General features: G+C 37.9%; 1 protein-coding gene across 1 annotated transcript in view; it reads left to right on the forward strand.

Moving 5' to 3' along the window:
* LOC110166803 (voltage-dependent calcium channel subunit alpha-2/delta-1) overlaps window positions 1-17,509 on the forward strand; it is a 182,812-nt gene that overhangs the window by 25,596 nt on the left and 139,707 nt on the right.

Consider the following 17,509-nt stretch of genomic DNA (forward strand, 5'->3'; position numbering starts at 1 on the left):
CATAGCCCCTCTTTCGCATCTCTTCGGTTCTTTGACCTCTAGACTGTAGGCTTGTCAAAAACACTGAAAATCAGACACTAATCGATACTGAAATTAGTATTGAAAAGTAGATAGTCACTGGAGTGAGATACTAAAAGTCACAGGACATAAATTAACCTTTCCTGAATAACTTTAGAATGATCTTGAGCTGTATCAGAACAAGTATAAGAGCACATGATCTAGTTTACGCCCATGAACCTCTATGAAACCTACCTGGAAGACTAAGGGATTGCACAGATTTAAGGCGATATGGTGGAAAAAAAGAAAGTACTATGATTTAATGTTGAAAATGACATTCTGCTGTCTAAATAAAAAATCGAACATTAACATTTTAGTATTGTGACACTTGTAGACTGGGATAATGTAGCAGAGTGTGGGAAACACTGTGCTACTGATTTAGCTGTTGCCAATAAAGTCGTCTCTGATAGCGGGCAGTAAATTAGCCATAAAATGTTCGTTATAGGCTTATGAATTATTTAAGAGGTCGTTACTTTTTGTCATTAGAGGAATAATAGTCCACACTGCGCTAATTACTATGTTAGCATCAGATGGTTTTCATTGGATAGGTTTTGGCTGGTAACAGTATATATAGTACATACACGTTTCTAGTCAAGGGTTGCTTGTAAGATTGTTGCTTGTATCCATGGAGGTGTTATTACTTTGTCTGAAATGCTCCACAGTAGGGCATTAAACTTATCAATCCGGCATATAGTCAGGTGTTTTTATAACTAAAAATATCTTGAAAAAGTGCATTCTCATTATGAGTGGCATCACTTCTCCACAAATCGGACCTGTAATTTGTCCTGGTGTCATCAAGTGTAAGTCTCCATGGCAATAGATACGTTTATAGGCTCTGTACCTGATTCTTTCTTGAGGTCAAAGTATGTCTGCTGCATGCCGTCTGCATCTAATTATAAAGCATTTTATTATCTAGTATTCAGGAAGTACTCATTAGCATACTAGTTAATTTTAGCGTAACAGCAAAACTCCACTATGGTCTCTGCAAGTGGTGAAAAGTGCTTATAAACTCATCGCAGTAAATAATTGCATGCTCAGAATGCATAAGTTGCGTGAGTGAGGCGTAACTTAGGACTAGAGGTCTGAGCGGGACAGAATTTTCCTGTGCCTGCAAAGAATTATAATTTTCAGTCCCACTCCCGCCCACATTTGTGATATTTTGTCCTGCTCCCGCTCGCAAATCCTGCAGGATGGATGGGGATGTTTGCTTTCTTAAGCTCTATCAAACAAGGAGAAGCAGAAAGGAATGTGCGAGAGATTAAACCACATTCACAAGTTTAGGCTTAAAGTGTTTTAATTAATGTTAAATAAAATATCCAGCACAAATGATGGTAAATGGTCACATTTTTCTATAGCCCTTTTCCACCTTCAAGGCACTCAAAGCGCTTTACAACAAGGAACCACTCACCCATTCACACACACGTGTACGCAGACACTGTGGGTTAAGTGTCTTGCCCAAGGACACAACTACAGCATTCATCTGTGGGAGCTGGAATCACACCAGCCAACCTGTGGGTCAGCGGATCTGACCGCTCAACCAATGATGGTTGGTGTCAAGAGTGGGATTTGAACCGCCAACCTTCAGATCAGTGGACGAATGCTCTACCAACTGAGCTACTGCCGTCCAGTAGTATGAAACTTTTGTATATTTTACTTTACACTCATATTTAGTTTGCGGGACTGCAGTTTATCATCCCACTCGCCCGCTCCCGCATTGTGTAGTCCCACTCCCGCCCACACCCGCAATGAGCTTTCAAAATGTGTCCACACTGTTTTGCATCAGGTCCCCAGGGCTCTACTTTGGACCAGTGCAAAGCGTTTTAAACAAAGTAAAGTCTCTCCCCCTTCAGAGCACTATCTCATTACATGCATCCCATATAGTGACACTACTGCACATCGTGTCAGGTTTGTTAAGATGCTGTGTACAGTTTTGTATCATATTTTTGTATATTTATGGAGAAGTGTCGTGATGACATAGGTAGGTGGGTTGAGCTTTGCACAGAATCTTACAGCTAACCCTAATGAAAGGCAAACAGGGCCCGGGAGAGATCACTAAAATATTGAAACATGCATGGATGACATCTTCTTAAGGCAGGGGTGGGCGATTATTTTTTTCCATGGGGCCACATAAGAAACCGAAAATATTGCTTAACTCAATTCTGCATAATATGAATTGTATTTCTTTATAAAAAAGCAGTAAATAGCATTGTTTTGACAAGCTGGTAAGACTGGTAAGAGTTTATGTTATGACTAAGCAATGAAAAAGTGAGGGTGCCATTTAAAACCCCTCTAAAATAAAAGCAATGCAGCTTTAGTCCACGCATGAGGTAAAATGATCAAATATGTTTATTTTCTAATTCCAAATAAGGTTAAACGGGCGAGTCAACCAAAGGGCATATTTTTGATGAGGGAACGACATTATAACATGGTGAAAAGCTGTAATAACATTGATTTTGTATAATACTCCCTTTTTAAAAAAAATAAGTATGACCTTGTAGACTTCCTAAACTTTTAATAAGTCCACATATATATTCTTTGCAATGATTCATATTACGTTTGTGCCATGTAAAAATCCACTCCACCATCTGTGCAAATCAAATCATATTGGGTTTTCTGGAATACTCTAAACTCCAAGCCCACATAAAATCATAAGAAACACATTTTATAGTAGGGATAATGAATGGCTGTATTAATTTCGATGCTATTCGGGCTGGAAAGTGCCTCCGTCCTCCTCCAGACCAGACATTGTGGTGGGAGGACCCTTCAATATTGCCAGTATGCTCAGACAGCTTAGCATTATAACTGTGTAGGCAGCTTTTGAATCACTTAATTTGGCGTTAAAATCAGCAGTGAGACGATCTTTTAGAATTGTGGAGTGTGGAGAACAAAACTGAATACATTAGCAATATTTTAAGAGTCGAGCGACCTCATTTGACTGCTTTTACGATTATCTGTACTCAGAAAAATGCTAAAAACTAAACTTAAAGATGTATTGTAAAAGCAGGTCTTAGGTTCAAAATGAGACTGCTGTGTGCTGTCTGCATCTAATCGAGCTCAACAGTCTTGCTCACGTTGACTTGACTAATTGTAAATAGCATTGTTCACTTTTCTTTTTTTTTTTTGAACTTTATTGCCAAAAGTACAAAATAACAGGCAATTTACATTAGAACAAACAAAAACAAGTGTCGAGATTTGGCTCATAACTCTAGTCATATGTAGTTAAGTACAGTAGTCAGGCAGGGCATTAAAAAAAAGAAAAAAAAAGAAAAAAAAACTACTCAGTCAAATAAAGATGGTACACGTGACCATCGCCTCAAGAAAATATCCATTTTGAGTTGAAGCTGGGCAGTCAGACACTCCATCTGATAAACGTACTTCAATTTTTGTGTCCATTGAGCAATCGTTGGTGGGATTGGCTTGAGCCAGTTCAGGGTCACTATTTTTCTTGCCACTAGTAAAAGTACATGTAAAATGTACTGTTGGTTGTCAGTGAGTGAGTTGGGATATAAGTCAAGCAAAAATAGCAGAGGGTCCATTGGAATATCTGATCTAATTGTATCTTCAGTCTTCTTTTTGATACTTTCCGAAAATGTTCTTATCTTTGGGCAATCCCAAAAGATGTGGGTGTGGTCTCCAACCATACCACATCCTCTCCAGCACTTATTGGTGGTGGTAGTCTTAATCATGAATGTCCTTAGTGGAGTTCTGAAAAATCTGATTTTTGTTTTCCAGTCAAACTCTCTCCAGTTTTGACTTCCAATTCCTTTGTGACAATATAAACACATATCTTCCCATTGCTCATCTGTTATAATCACATTCATCTCAAGTTCCCATTGATGTTTAACATGGAGCGTATTATCTGATATGTTTTCAGATAGGTTTTTATACATTAAGGATATGATTTTTTTCATTCTGGTTTCTTTTTCAAACAGTTTAACAAAATACATTTCTATATTAGTAGGCTCTCTCATTACAACATCCCACTGTGGATGTTTTGTCAAATAATCTCTAATCTGCAAATACCTATACATGTCATTCTGGGGCAAGGAAAATTGCTCTTGTAGTTGTGAGAAAGATTTAAATGTTTGTCCACTAAATAAATGGTGAATAACTACCAGACCACTGTCTGCCCACCTTTTAAAAAACACCATCTGACATGGATGGTAGAAATTCTATATTACCTACAATGGGCATAGCCCTAGAAAGCCCTGGCACACCTCTAGTTTGTTTTTGAATTACGTTCCATATCCTTAGTGTTTGCAAAATCCAAGGATGATCAATTTTAACCTTTTTCAATAAGTGCTGGCCCATAAATGGAAGAGAATGGATTAACAATCCTGGTATAGAGTTCTGTTCTATAGAAATCCATAAGATCTCGGGATCATTGACCACCCAAGCTGACAATATTCGAAGTTGAGATGCCCAGTAATAAAGTTTTAAGTCAGGGAGTCCAAGCCCTCCTTTTTCTTTCTTTGTCATTAATATTTTCAGTCGTATCCTTGGTTTTCGATTTTGCCAGATAAATTTGGATATAAATTTTTCAAGTGTTTTAAATGTAGATTGTGGTACTGATGTAGGGAGAGATTGAAATAAGAATATGAATTTTGGTAGAATATTCATTCTAATAGATTCTATTCTGCCCAGGAATGATAAAGGTAGAGCATCCCATTTGTTTAAGTCTTTTTTAACATCGTTAATTAATCTTTCATAATTACAAGTAAATAGTTGTGAAATTTTAGGTGTGAGATTGATTCCAAGGTACCGAAATCCCCTGGTTGATTTTTTAAATGTAACCAGATTATTTAATTCAGTAGGCTATTCACCAGCAACCATCATTGCCTCTGATTTACTTGTATTAACCTTATATCCAGACACAGCACTGTATTCACTGAGTCGCTGTAGCAGAGGTGGGATGGAGGTAAGCGGGTTTTCCAGAAATAATAAAATGTCATCAGCAAAAAGTGCTAATTTGTGTTGTATATTAGCCTCATCTCTTATACCCTGTATACGAGGATCCATCCTAATGAGCTCTGCCAGCGGCTCAATGCTAAGAGCAAACAGACATGGAGAAAGCCCATCGCCCTATTGTTCACTTTTCTGAGTCCTTTTTTGGGCACTTTTATAGCAAACTAGGTACCAAAAAAGTGTGTACTCAGCAGCAGGACTCATTATGCATGTCACTCATTTTTATGTATCTCTAAAGTCTCTCATGATAGAATGACTTTCCAATAGTTAAAGATGGGGTGTTCGCTTTCTACCATGTTACCAACATTGTTCCCTCACCAAAAACATGCCTGAAGAGGTTTTATGCCATCCATGCAAGTTTGAGTAATTTAGCGATCTCTCCCTGGCCCAACCCTCCTCACGGTTAGAAGCATAATACAAAAATGTACACAACAACTTCACAAACCTGATGCTGCATGTGGCTCTTTCATCCTTCTGCTGTGTTGTATGAGTATTTAATTGCAATGTATTTTTATTTTAGTCTGTTTGTTTTTAAATGTAATTCTAAATTTGTAGATAATGGTGATCTTGTAACATTCAAATAAAATGCTTTTAATATTTTTGTCGCTCAAAATATGTGTCAAAGCCACTGATGTGCGGCACCTGGCACAGATCTGGCAGCCCAGACTAACCAGCACCTACACCAGCAGCATGATTTATAGAGCTTTTTGACCCCTGTTAGGTAAATGGTGGATAAATCTGAGAAAAGGAAAGTTTCTGAAGAAAACAGAACGTTTAATGCTACGTGGGCAGATTAATTTGCTTTCACAGCTGATGAGTCTGCTACACATGATAAAATGATGCTGGAACACAGAAGCAGACGGTATTTTTGGTTCGCTACGGGTGGATAATTTAAGTTTGGATTTTTATTTCCTGCGAGGAAGACTCAAATAGACATTGACTAATAATTTGTTTAATGCAGCTCTGAGCACATTTGTTTACATTTTACAGAAACAAAACTTAAACCGCGTGGTTCATTGGCATAAACTATCCTTGCTGAAAAAACTTGTCTTAACTATCTTGTGCCACCGATGCGTTCAGCTTCTGTCAGACTAAAGGACACGACTCAGTGGAATATATGATGTGTTCTCTCTGTGACTGTGTGCTGATGTGCTGCTGATGATGAGTCTGTTCTGTGAATATATTGTGCATCAGAGATTAGAAATCTGCAGGTCATACGCATAGACCAGGTATATGAATGGACATATATTCTCTGTAGCATTTTGTTGATTTCATAAATGCAACACACTATAGTTTACAGGTTAAAAAATGATACGTGATGTTCTCCTCATTTTAGATGTCAAAAGGGTTTTGTGGCTCCAGGGTGTTTTCTTTTCTGTGGGAGATGGTCCAAATGACTCTTTGAGTATTTAAGGTTGCTGACCCCTGCATTAGAGGCATGCATGCTGATTGTGTTGTGATAGCACTCTGAAGGGGGAGTGACTTAGCACTGAGAGCAAAAGGAGGGGACAAAAACTATGGAACTATGAAACTTATAAAACATAATAATTCATTGTTTCCCCATGAATATAGCATTTTCAAAGCAATGAAAAGATAACATGGAGATCTAAATATGTTATGTGTTTGCAGGAAATACCATACAGGAGTAAAATACCTCCTCTTTAAAATTCAAGCGTTCAGGTACAAAGTGTGTCAATTTGACGCCTGGCTTAGATCTCCTGTTTTCTCTGGACTGGACGTGTTAATATGACGGCGAAGCCCACAGACATTTCCTCTCTACTACACTATTCATGTTAGTGGAGAAATAGGTCAGAGAGACCCTCATTATCAGAATCTATGAAAATCTTTTATGCATTCTTCTGCCCCCTCCCCACTGCTCTGCACTGCCTGTATAAGGAGCACCGTGGTGGTCTTATTAGTCATGGAAAAACCTTGTGTATGAATGTTTATGAATATATCCTGTGCAGTGTATCTGGTGGAGTACGCCGGGGAATACAAATAGTCAATGTTGTTTGGAGAGAAGGAAAAAATTATATTGGGTATAGTGTCTTAGGTGGTAATGCCATTGTCCAGTAATGAGAAGGCTGGGGGGTTCCGATTTTGCTGGGCTTGGTTTGTACGATTTGTTGTGTTTCTTGGAGAGGGCAGTAGCACAGATTTGAAGCTATTTTCCACAGTTAGCCCCAGTAGCTGAACACTGAATGGGGATGAGGAAATAATGACCAATGCTCTAAATAGTAAAACGTCTTTCACAGCTCAGGGAAACGCAGTACAGGAAATACAGAAGATGAAGTAACTCAAAATTAAATATGGTCATTGGTCAAATCAATACTATTTGGAATGTTAGCTCAATACAAAGCAATGCAATAACCCAGTGAATGGATATAAGTGCATCTGATTTATTTATTTATTTTATTTATTTATTTATTTTTGGCATATTTTGAGCATAAAACTAGACTTATTACTTTGTATAATACTAGACATTTTGCATTGCATAATACTAGACTTATTACTTTGTGTGAAACAATTTTTGGTCCAATTAGCTTAACAGTGTAGTTTGTTTACTTATTCTTAGGAAACCAGTTTTGATATGAATTTTATTAGTTAAGTAACTTACCATATAATGGAACTAAACACTAAATTGGCTTTTTTTGCCACTAAATTTGAAGCATTGTCTAGTCATTTTGGGCAATTTTAGTGCAAACTAGGTAAATATGCAGTCAAAAAATAGTGTGGGCTGTCTTCAATGGCCATTACATTTCAATTACACATCACACATGACTGCTCTGGTTATAGCCTGCTGTTTCTGATTATAAATGCCTGGCTGCAGGGGCGGGGTTTGAGGTGTGGATACCTGTCACACTACCAATCCCACCTTCAGACCTTGCCCCTCCTCTCCTCCTCCCTCTCCCCTTTAGTCCTCCAGGTACATCCCAAACTGGCAGCTCTATAGGCTCTAGTCACACTTACGTCACATACCAGAAAGACGTTTGTAAAGATGCGATTACAACTTCCCAACCCCAGTTTTCCTCATCTACATGTCATTGTAGCATTCCGTTACGTTCATCTAATCAACAATTACAAACATACCTCAGTTTTCATCATTTCCCCACTGACGCACAACTCCGAGCGCACTGGGTACATGCGATTAGAAGAGATGAGGGCGCCAAATTCAAGATGACTGCAAACAGCACATCTGTATGCAGTCTTCATTTTGCTGCTATTCACGTTTACTTCAATGGGTTTTATCACTGTCGGGTTTAATAGATCCATGTTAGGCGAGCCCAGTGTCAGTAACTACACCAGAAGTTGTGATCGCGTCTTTCCAAACGTCTTCCTGGTTTGTGACGTAAGCGTGAATAGATATTTGCTCTGTGGTTTTGGGTGGAGTCTAGGTATTTAGTCCCACTGTAGGGTTTTAGCAATGCGATTTACGATTGATAATACTTTAAAAAAATATTTTAATAGTAGGACACTCTTCAAAAAAACTAACATTTTAAACAAGTCAAACGGTTAACATTCGACTTATAAATGACATTTTGACTGCAAGCTACATTAATATTACAGTGGCATGTGTTTCAGATTATGTTTGTAGAGGTCTAAACTACAGGTTTTGCAGGTTTCTTCCAAAATAAGACAGGATATTTTGTTGTTAGCAGAGAAAATGATTGGATGAATGATTTTAAAATGTCTGCTTTTGTGATTTGCCAATTGCAACTATTCAAATGCAATCCATCTTTATTATGCTTGCAGTTTTATTTCACAGCGTATCTTTCCCTAATAGCTGTATGCCATTGAGATGAATAACCTTGAGGCACATCTATGTGATATAAAGTGCCTTAGATATGTATGGAGAGATGAATGGAGGAGAGAAGGAAGGAGAGGACAGGAAAGACAAATGGACTCATATTATAGAAGTGTGAGTGACAGACAACCTCGGCACATGACAAAGAAGTGAGTGATGGAACTCAAAGTAGACATTTTACATTTCAGTATAGTATGTGTGGTTAGAAGGACGAATGGTAGGACTGTTGATGAAAGATGAAGATGTATGTTTTTATATATTATGCAGAAATCCAAGAATATAACCTGTTCAATCTCCTATATTACACAAAATGGATTCTTGTGAGCTTTAAACCATGTTATTATGTTGTTACCTCAAAAATACACCCAGAGTTGTGTTTTGTTTCATTCACATATGTGCAAGTAATCCTGTTTTTTTTTTTATTATTCCCCAAAACATAAAATGCTCTGTTCCAGCTTGTGATGTCGTGTAGTGGTAGGTTTCAAATTGACAGCTCTTTTATTTCAGTATAGATTGGCAATTCCAGGGCTGAAATTATCCAAAATTCATCCGACCTACACGTTATCAACAAGCCACAAATGTACACAAACATTCTTCTCGTCATACGAAAATTGTTAATGAACTCCGTGTCACTGAAGCGAAGCACATCTCTATCCCACCACTCTTGGCTACGTCTCCACTTCCACACATTCTTTTCAACGGATTGCCCCACCAAACGCCATAGCCAAAAACCTCATTCTTCTCCTTCTCAATCTCCTCCTTACAACAAGTAAGTTGTTCATGTTCTGGTTCCGGTATGAGAGGAACTTTAAAATCACCAGGTGCTCAATGCTCGTGTCCATGTTTGGACAACTTCCGTAAACACAGAGCACGCTCGCTGTGGTTGACGTCGTCACGTCCTCCAGTGCGCATGTGGGACACTTTTGGGCCGTCTAATGTTCACACTGGAGTCACATACAAGTCGCATTTAATTGGAAATGTGAACGACCTTGCAAACACATCGGATTTCACAAAAAAAATCTGAATTGAGCATTAAGCTCTGCAGTCTGAATGTACCTTCAGATTATTAAATTGTTCAAGGGCTACCAATTCAGAAATATATCCAAAAGATTCAAAGTTATGCTATTTAGTTAAGGCATTAAACAATATCTTGTCACAAATGTATGCTTTTATTTGTCTTAAAGCTTAGGCTAGAGTCGTCAAACTTGGACTTTATCGTTTTTATAGTGAAGAAGACTGAATGGATTGAAGTCATCTTGAACTTGAGCTTTAACAAAATTGTTCAGACGACCACCTTTAAAGCCTCAGTCGCATTAAATCACAGTACATTGCTACACTCAGTTTTGTTGGTACTTTTTTTCTTTATCCGTAATATAAACCCATCTGCAATACTTGGAATGGAAGTTGCATATCATAAAGTCTGCCTTTTAATGCACTTCGCAAACCACCAAATCTCCTGTGTGCTTTTGGTCTTATTTATTTGTGAAACCTTATTACTCTGTTGTTTACCGCTACAAACAAGTTCTGAAATTGTCTTTTTGAAAAGGCAATTAGTTGGATATTTTTCTCCTTCCCAATCCAGAGTCAGAAACACAGTCTCTTTATAACGGTGACCTCTGACCTGCTGTGGTTTCCTTAGCCACAGGTGCTAGGCTATCACAGTTCAATAAAAACAGTATGTCACAGAGGCACATGCATTATTAATGTGGAATCTCTGTTCTGACTTCTGTATCACAGCTCGTACACAGAACACAGGGCAGGTCTTGACAGGAGGCAGGAGGTGGCTACATGCAAAACACACACAACAGGAGAAACAGTGTGGATGATCGGCAATGTAAATGAGAAAAAGTATAAACAGTGTTATTCCATATCAGTTGAATGAATATGTAAAATAGGGAGTATAACAGACCAAAATGACCCAAATCTGACTGTTCTCTATGAGCTTTAAGTCATGTTAGAATGTTGTTACCTCCTCAGAAACATACCTGGAGTTGTGTTTTGCTTCAGTCACACACGCTAAGTAATACTGGTTTCGTCTGTCTACATCTCCAAAGCTCAAAATGCTGTCCCACCGTGTGATGTCACGAACTGGTAATCTTCAAGTTAACAGCATTTTTTTTTACCTTCAAGATCGGCAATTCCAGGACTGAAATGATCCAAATGACTCTAGTGAAAGTGTATGGAGTTTAAAAACACAGTGTAGCATTACCTCATGACATCACAAGGTGGAACAGAGTGAAACATTCTCATCAGAAAATCAGAAAATAGCATAATATGGGACCTTTAAATATTTGTAGCTATATGTATGCAATATAACATAGCCAGTAGATGACAGAACTCCTATCCGAGAGGTCTCTAGCCTTTAAAATAACTGTTAATGCCGCGGCGTGTTAGTGTGCTTTAATTAAGGTAACCACTTCCCCATGGTGGCTTATGGCATCAGAGTTAGCAGTATATTAAGTACAGTTCAGTAGGTGCACATTTTACATATATACTATTCCCTTTAAACAAGCCACGAGCACATCTTCATGACTTCTGTGCTTATGTCTGTGCTTAGCTTTAATTACTCTCCCTCTTTTTCTATCCCTCTCTTTCTCACTCTCCTCTCTTTTGCCCACTCTCTCTCCCATCATCTCCCTCTCACATCCTCCTCTCTCTTGCACCCCCCTTCCCTCTCTCTCCTTCCCTCTCCCTTTCTCTCCCTTGGCTCTCCCCCTCCCTCTCTCTCTCTATCCCGCCCTCTCCCTCCTTCTCCCTCTCACTCTTCTCGTTCTTGCACCCCTCTTCTCTCCATCTCTTTCTCTCCCTTCACTCTCTCCCTCCCTCCTTCTCTCTCTCTTTGCCTCTCTCCCTCCATCTCCTTCTCACGTTCCTCTCTCTCTCCTTCCCTCTCTCATCTCTCCATCTCCCTCTCTCTCTGCCTCTCTTCCTCATCTCCCTCTCCTTCCCTCCCTCCCTCTCCTCTCTCTTGCACACCCCTTCTCTCTCTTTCTCTTTGCTCTCTCTTCACTCTCTCTCTTCTCTCTCTCTATCCCTTTCTTGCTCCATCTTACTCTCCTCTCTTTTGCCCCTCTCTCTGCCTCTCTACCTCCCTCTCCTTTCTCTTGCACTCCCCTTCTCTCTCTCTCCTTCCCTCTCTCCCTCCATCTCCCTATCTCCCTTTCGCTCTTCTCTCTTTTGCCCCCACTCTCTCCCTCTCTCCTTCCATCTTTCACTCACTCTCCTCTCTCTTGCACCCCCTTCTTTCTCTCTTTCCCTCTCTCGCTCCATCTCTCTCTGTCCCTCCCTCTTGTCCTTCTTCTCTTGCAAGCCCCCCCACCTCTCTTTCTCTATTTCCTTCTCCCTCTCCTCTCTTGCACCCCCTCTTCTCTCTCTCTCCTTCCCTCTCTCCCACTATCTCCTTTTCTCTCTCTTTCCTCTCTTCCTCCCTCTTCTCTCTCTCTCCATCTCCCTCTGTCTGTCTATAGGCTGTAATTAGGCGTTCATTATTCATGTGCACTGTTATGAGACAATAGTTCGCGCTGAAGGCAAACTGATAAGGCTCAAAAGGCGGAGGGCGTGTGTGTTATGTTATGATCACACACACACTGCCCGGGACAAATATTGACTTTTTACAGTGCGCACGAGTCAGGCCTGTTTACAACCTGTGACTGGCCGCTGTGGAGGAGAGAAAGGACTTCATGAGGAAAGGCTAAACGAGCCTTCAGAAATATGATTAGGTTGTGTAATGGTAGGAACGGGTCATTTCAGTTGATATAAGCCGTCACTTGGATACAAAGAGAATGGGCAAAATAAAAGGGTTTTATTGTTGGACTTGGATTTATAATGGTAATTTTAAAGCTGCTTTTTCTGTATGAGATTCACAAAGACAAAGACAAAAGCACAACAGGCGCTGAATTTTCCTCCATTTTAGAGATGGAAGTGTCAAGACTTTAGTGATCTACAAAAAATATTTGGACACAGTAGCTCACACACAATCACAATATATTATAATAACAAAGACTAAAAATATTAATGGTTATAACAGCAAGAGACTGTTGTCATATAAGGCATAGTTATATAAATATATGTGTACAAGTAAAATAAAATATTGAAATATAGAAATGCAAATATATCTCAACATATACAAGAAGTCATAAGGAGAAACAGTGCAAAGATGAGATAATGATTGACAGGACATAGGGTTATCTGTTACATAAGGGTGAGGTGTTGTACAGTTGTATGGAGTATGGTATGAGTGCCTGGTGGAGGATGAGGTCTTCTGTCCCTCTATACAATACCAAGCCATACTGATACCATGTACATCTCAAGGGCTAGGCAACAGTTGACATACTAGGGCTATTTCCATGCTAAATATATAAACTTGAAAAAAAAAAATCTTAAGAATTTTGTGTTTATTTTGTTTGTTGAAAGTCAAAGCTTGAACTCAAAACCTTTGGTCAGGATGTTACCACAACCAGGACAAAAATAACCACATAAATCATATGAAAAGTACTTTTTAGTTTTCAGTCCAGTTCAAAAATGTAGTGGTGTAGAAAGTACAGATACCCTTTCTCAGATCTAGTGAAGTAAAAGTAAAAAGGATCCAGGAGACTTAAGTAAAGTACAGATACCTAAGATTTATACTTAAGTACAGTACTTTACTACTTGTACATTGTTACAATCTACCAGAGGTAGAGTCGTGATTTGGTCTCAAGTCAGACTTGAGTCACTACTTTTAGGACTTGACTTGTTAAAATGGACTAATACTTGGGACTCAACTTGGAGTTGAAGGTCAATGACTTGGGACTTGACTCGGACTTGAGCCCTGTGACTTGAGAAGACTTGATGCTTCTTCTAAAAAATATATGTTTTTAGAAAATAATTTTCTCTTTTCAGTTGATACATGCAGCGCTGAACTTTACAGGAACAACCTGGAACATGTCTCTAATGTCTTACAGTAATATACAGTAATATACAATACAGTACAGTACAGTACAGTAATATACAGTACAATAGAGTACAATACAGTAATATACAGTACAATACAGTACAATACAGTACAGTACAGTACAATACAGTACAGTACAGTACAATACAGTACAATACAGTACAGTACAGTACAATACAGTACAGTACAGTACAGTACAATACAGTACAATACAGTACAATACAGTACAGTACAGTACAATACAGTACAATACAGTACAATACAGTACAGTACAGTACAGTACAGTACAATACAGTACAATACAGTACAGTACAGTACAGTACAGTACAATAGAGTACAATACAGTAATGTACAGTACAATAGAGTACAATACAGTAATATACAGTACAATAGAGTACAATACAGTAATATACAGTACAATACAGTAATATACAGTACAATACAGTAATATACAGTACAATAGAGTAATATACAGTACAATACAGTAATATACAGTACAATAGAGTACAATACAGTAATATACAGTACAATACAGTAATATACAGTACAATAGAGTAATATACAGTACAATACAGTAATATACAGTACAATAGTACATATACAGTACAATACAGTAATATACAGTACAATACAGTAATATACAGTACAATAGAGTACAATACAGTAATATACAGTACAATACAGTAATATACAGTACAATAGAGTACAATACAGTAATATACAGTACAATACAGTAATATACAGTACAGTACAGCACAGTACAGTACAGTACAATACAGTGCAATACAATGCAGTACAATACAGTACAGTACAATACAGTACAATACAGTACAGTACATTACAGTACAATACAGTAATATACAGTACAATACAGTAATATACAGTACAATACAGTAATATACAGTACAATACAGTAATATACAGTACAGTACAGCACAGTACAATACAGTGCAATACAATACAGTACAATACAGTACAATACAGTACAGTACATTACAGTACAATACAGTACAATACAGTACAATACAGTAATATGCAGTACACTACTGTACAATGCACTAATATACAGTGCACTACAGTACAATGCAGTACATTACAGTAATATACAGTACAATACAGTACAATACCATAATATACAGTACACTACAGTAATAGCCAGTACAATACAGTAAATCAGAGGGAACTACATAGAACATGATCATTCTATTTCTACACGACAAAATAACTCTTATTAAGCACTTTTAAACCTGAATTTCTTCTTTCTTTTCTTTCTATTCTGTCCATAATGAATCACAATAAGATCTTGACAAGACATTTAAAAAAGAAAAATATATAAATATACCACACATACATTTATATCATTGTAAGTGCAATATATACTTATACAATATATACTTTTAAGTACAATTTCGTTTAGAAGTCATATAAATTGCAGAAAACAAAGCTATATTTGGTGTAAAGACTTTAAATGACTTGAAGCTCAAAGTAGACAACTTGGACTTGCTTTGGATTTATGGGTCAGTGACTCAAGACTCGACTTGGACTTGCCTTTATTTGACTTGGGACTTGACTTGGACTTGAGGTCCAAGACTTGAGACTTACCTGAGACTCACAAAACAACGATGTTTGTCTGGGATTAAGATGCGACAAAGAGCATAAGGACCAGAGTGACATCCATCTATAAAAAATACAGAGATACCATTCTGAATTTAGCAGGCTAGATTTATGGATGTCTGAAATGATGAAAAACACGCTATTTTTTTCTTATTAATGCCACACTTTTTATTCCCATTACTGCTTGAAAAATCCATTAATCCAAACACGATAGTTCTACACCCACTCCCCAAATGATTTTCCATTATGAGCGACATGCCCTTAACTACACAGGGCACAGGTGGTGGAGAGGGCCTTGTAAATATGCTAACAGCTCTTTTATTGACTTGGGCATAGCTAAAACACTGTTGTGAGTTTAAAATGGCTTATCTGAGACAGTTGATGGCTGCGCACTGACAGGTTTCACAGCTTGTGTGGGCTGGACAGCTATATTTAACTGTGCAGACTTCCCCCGGGTCTGGCTTATAATGCATTTGTCATTTAGATTTAGCAGCATTCGTTTTGTCATATGGGATTGTGTAATAGCTCAATGAAAGGATTCAGATATTTGAAGTTACTAGTTTATGTAACACTTATGTTTTTTTTTTAAAGTACTTATGGATACATAGCTTTTTGAGACACCACACTACATTGATCATTATCCATATTATGCTAAATTGACTCTTTAAGACATGTTCTAATGTTGTTACCTCATCAAAGACATACCTGGAGTTGTGTTTTGTTTCATTCACACATGCTTGAGTAATCCTACATTATTAGTCTGTCTGCATATCCACCCTGTGATGTCATGTAGTGGTAGTTTTCAAGTTAACAGCTACCTTTTACCTCTTGTTCACTAGAAATAGGAAATTCCAGGTTTGAAATCATCCAAGTGATTTTAGTAAAGGAGAATGGAGATTAAAAACACTGTTTGAGAGAAGAACTCATCCTAAATATGCAGTTTGTGTGTTAAACATGTATGAATGAAATAAAACAACTCCGGGTATATTTTTCATAAGGAAACATTACAACATAGATCAGAAAATAGCATAATATCACCCCCTTAAAGTAGCACCTAATACACCAAACTTCCTAATCTATTATTTAAAGGTGATGTACCTGATTTATACAGTCTTAAATTAAATTGTGAAAAACAGAACTACTTCATTTGGAATGGTTTGCAGTGTTCCAAAGTTATTCCTTACTTACTTTATGCATTTTGAGCATCCCAATTTTTCACTAAGTGTGTATACATGCACTTCAGTATCCCGGTTATGATCGGGTTTTTGAGTATCCCAGTTTCTTCATGGTGCATGTATGTGCAGTACCCCGGTTTCAGTATCCCAGTTATTAGAAACCGGGATACTGTAGCTGGTGTATTCCAATAGTAACTGGGATACTGTGCCATGTATCCCGGTTACTGCAATATAAAGTTGAGTGCACATGCGTCCGAAAGACACTTTTTAGTCTTTTCACCACAACAGTAGCGACATAAATAAAGTGACCAACATAAATAAAGTGACCATACATGAGTGAAATGACTGTAAAATATGAGCTGTGCTAAACCTGCACATGAACAATCTGCACTGGTATGACCAGCACGTGTATGATCACTGAAAAGCTAAAACATGAACTATCTCCAACACGATATACGCACAGAACACACTTACCATTATTAGCACCTCCTCTGTCACAAAAAGAACACACATATTCCACTGAGTCATGTCCTTTAGTCCGAAAGAAGCTGATCACATCAGTGGCACAAGGAGCGAGCTGTTTTTATCATCTCTAACAGTTTATGCAAATTAGCCATGCGATTTAAAGTTTTGTTTCTGTAAAGCGTAAACAAATGTGTGCAAAGCTGAATTATATGATCAAACGGGCTGATGTGGCTCTATAGTGGTTATGGGTTATATATTGTAAAGTTGAGTTTATTTATGCAGAAGATTTTAATGAAGAATGTGTTCAGTTTGATCTGTGCAGTAGATTGTGGGATATCTCATAGCTCCTTACAGCTGATTAAACCTCCTGAGCTTCCTCTGCTAAAGGAGCTCATGGTTTGTGTTTTTCCTGGTTTATTAATTTAAATTAAGTTAATTTTCGTGCTTGCACATTTGTAAGATTATGTCAAGAAACCGGGATACTCCATTTGATCATGT

This window comes from Boleophthalmus pectinirostris, unplaced genomic scaffold (genome assembly GCF_026225935.1).
Source record: "Boleophthalmus pectinirostris isolate CB_2022bp ecotype Guang Dong unplaced genomic scaffold, ASM2622593v1 HiC_scaffold_2, whole genome shotgun sequence".
NCBI classification, from domain to species: domain Eukaryota; kingdom Metazoa; phylum Chordata; class Actinopteri; order Gobiiformes; family Gobiidae; genus Boleophthalmus; species Boleophthalmus pectinirostris.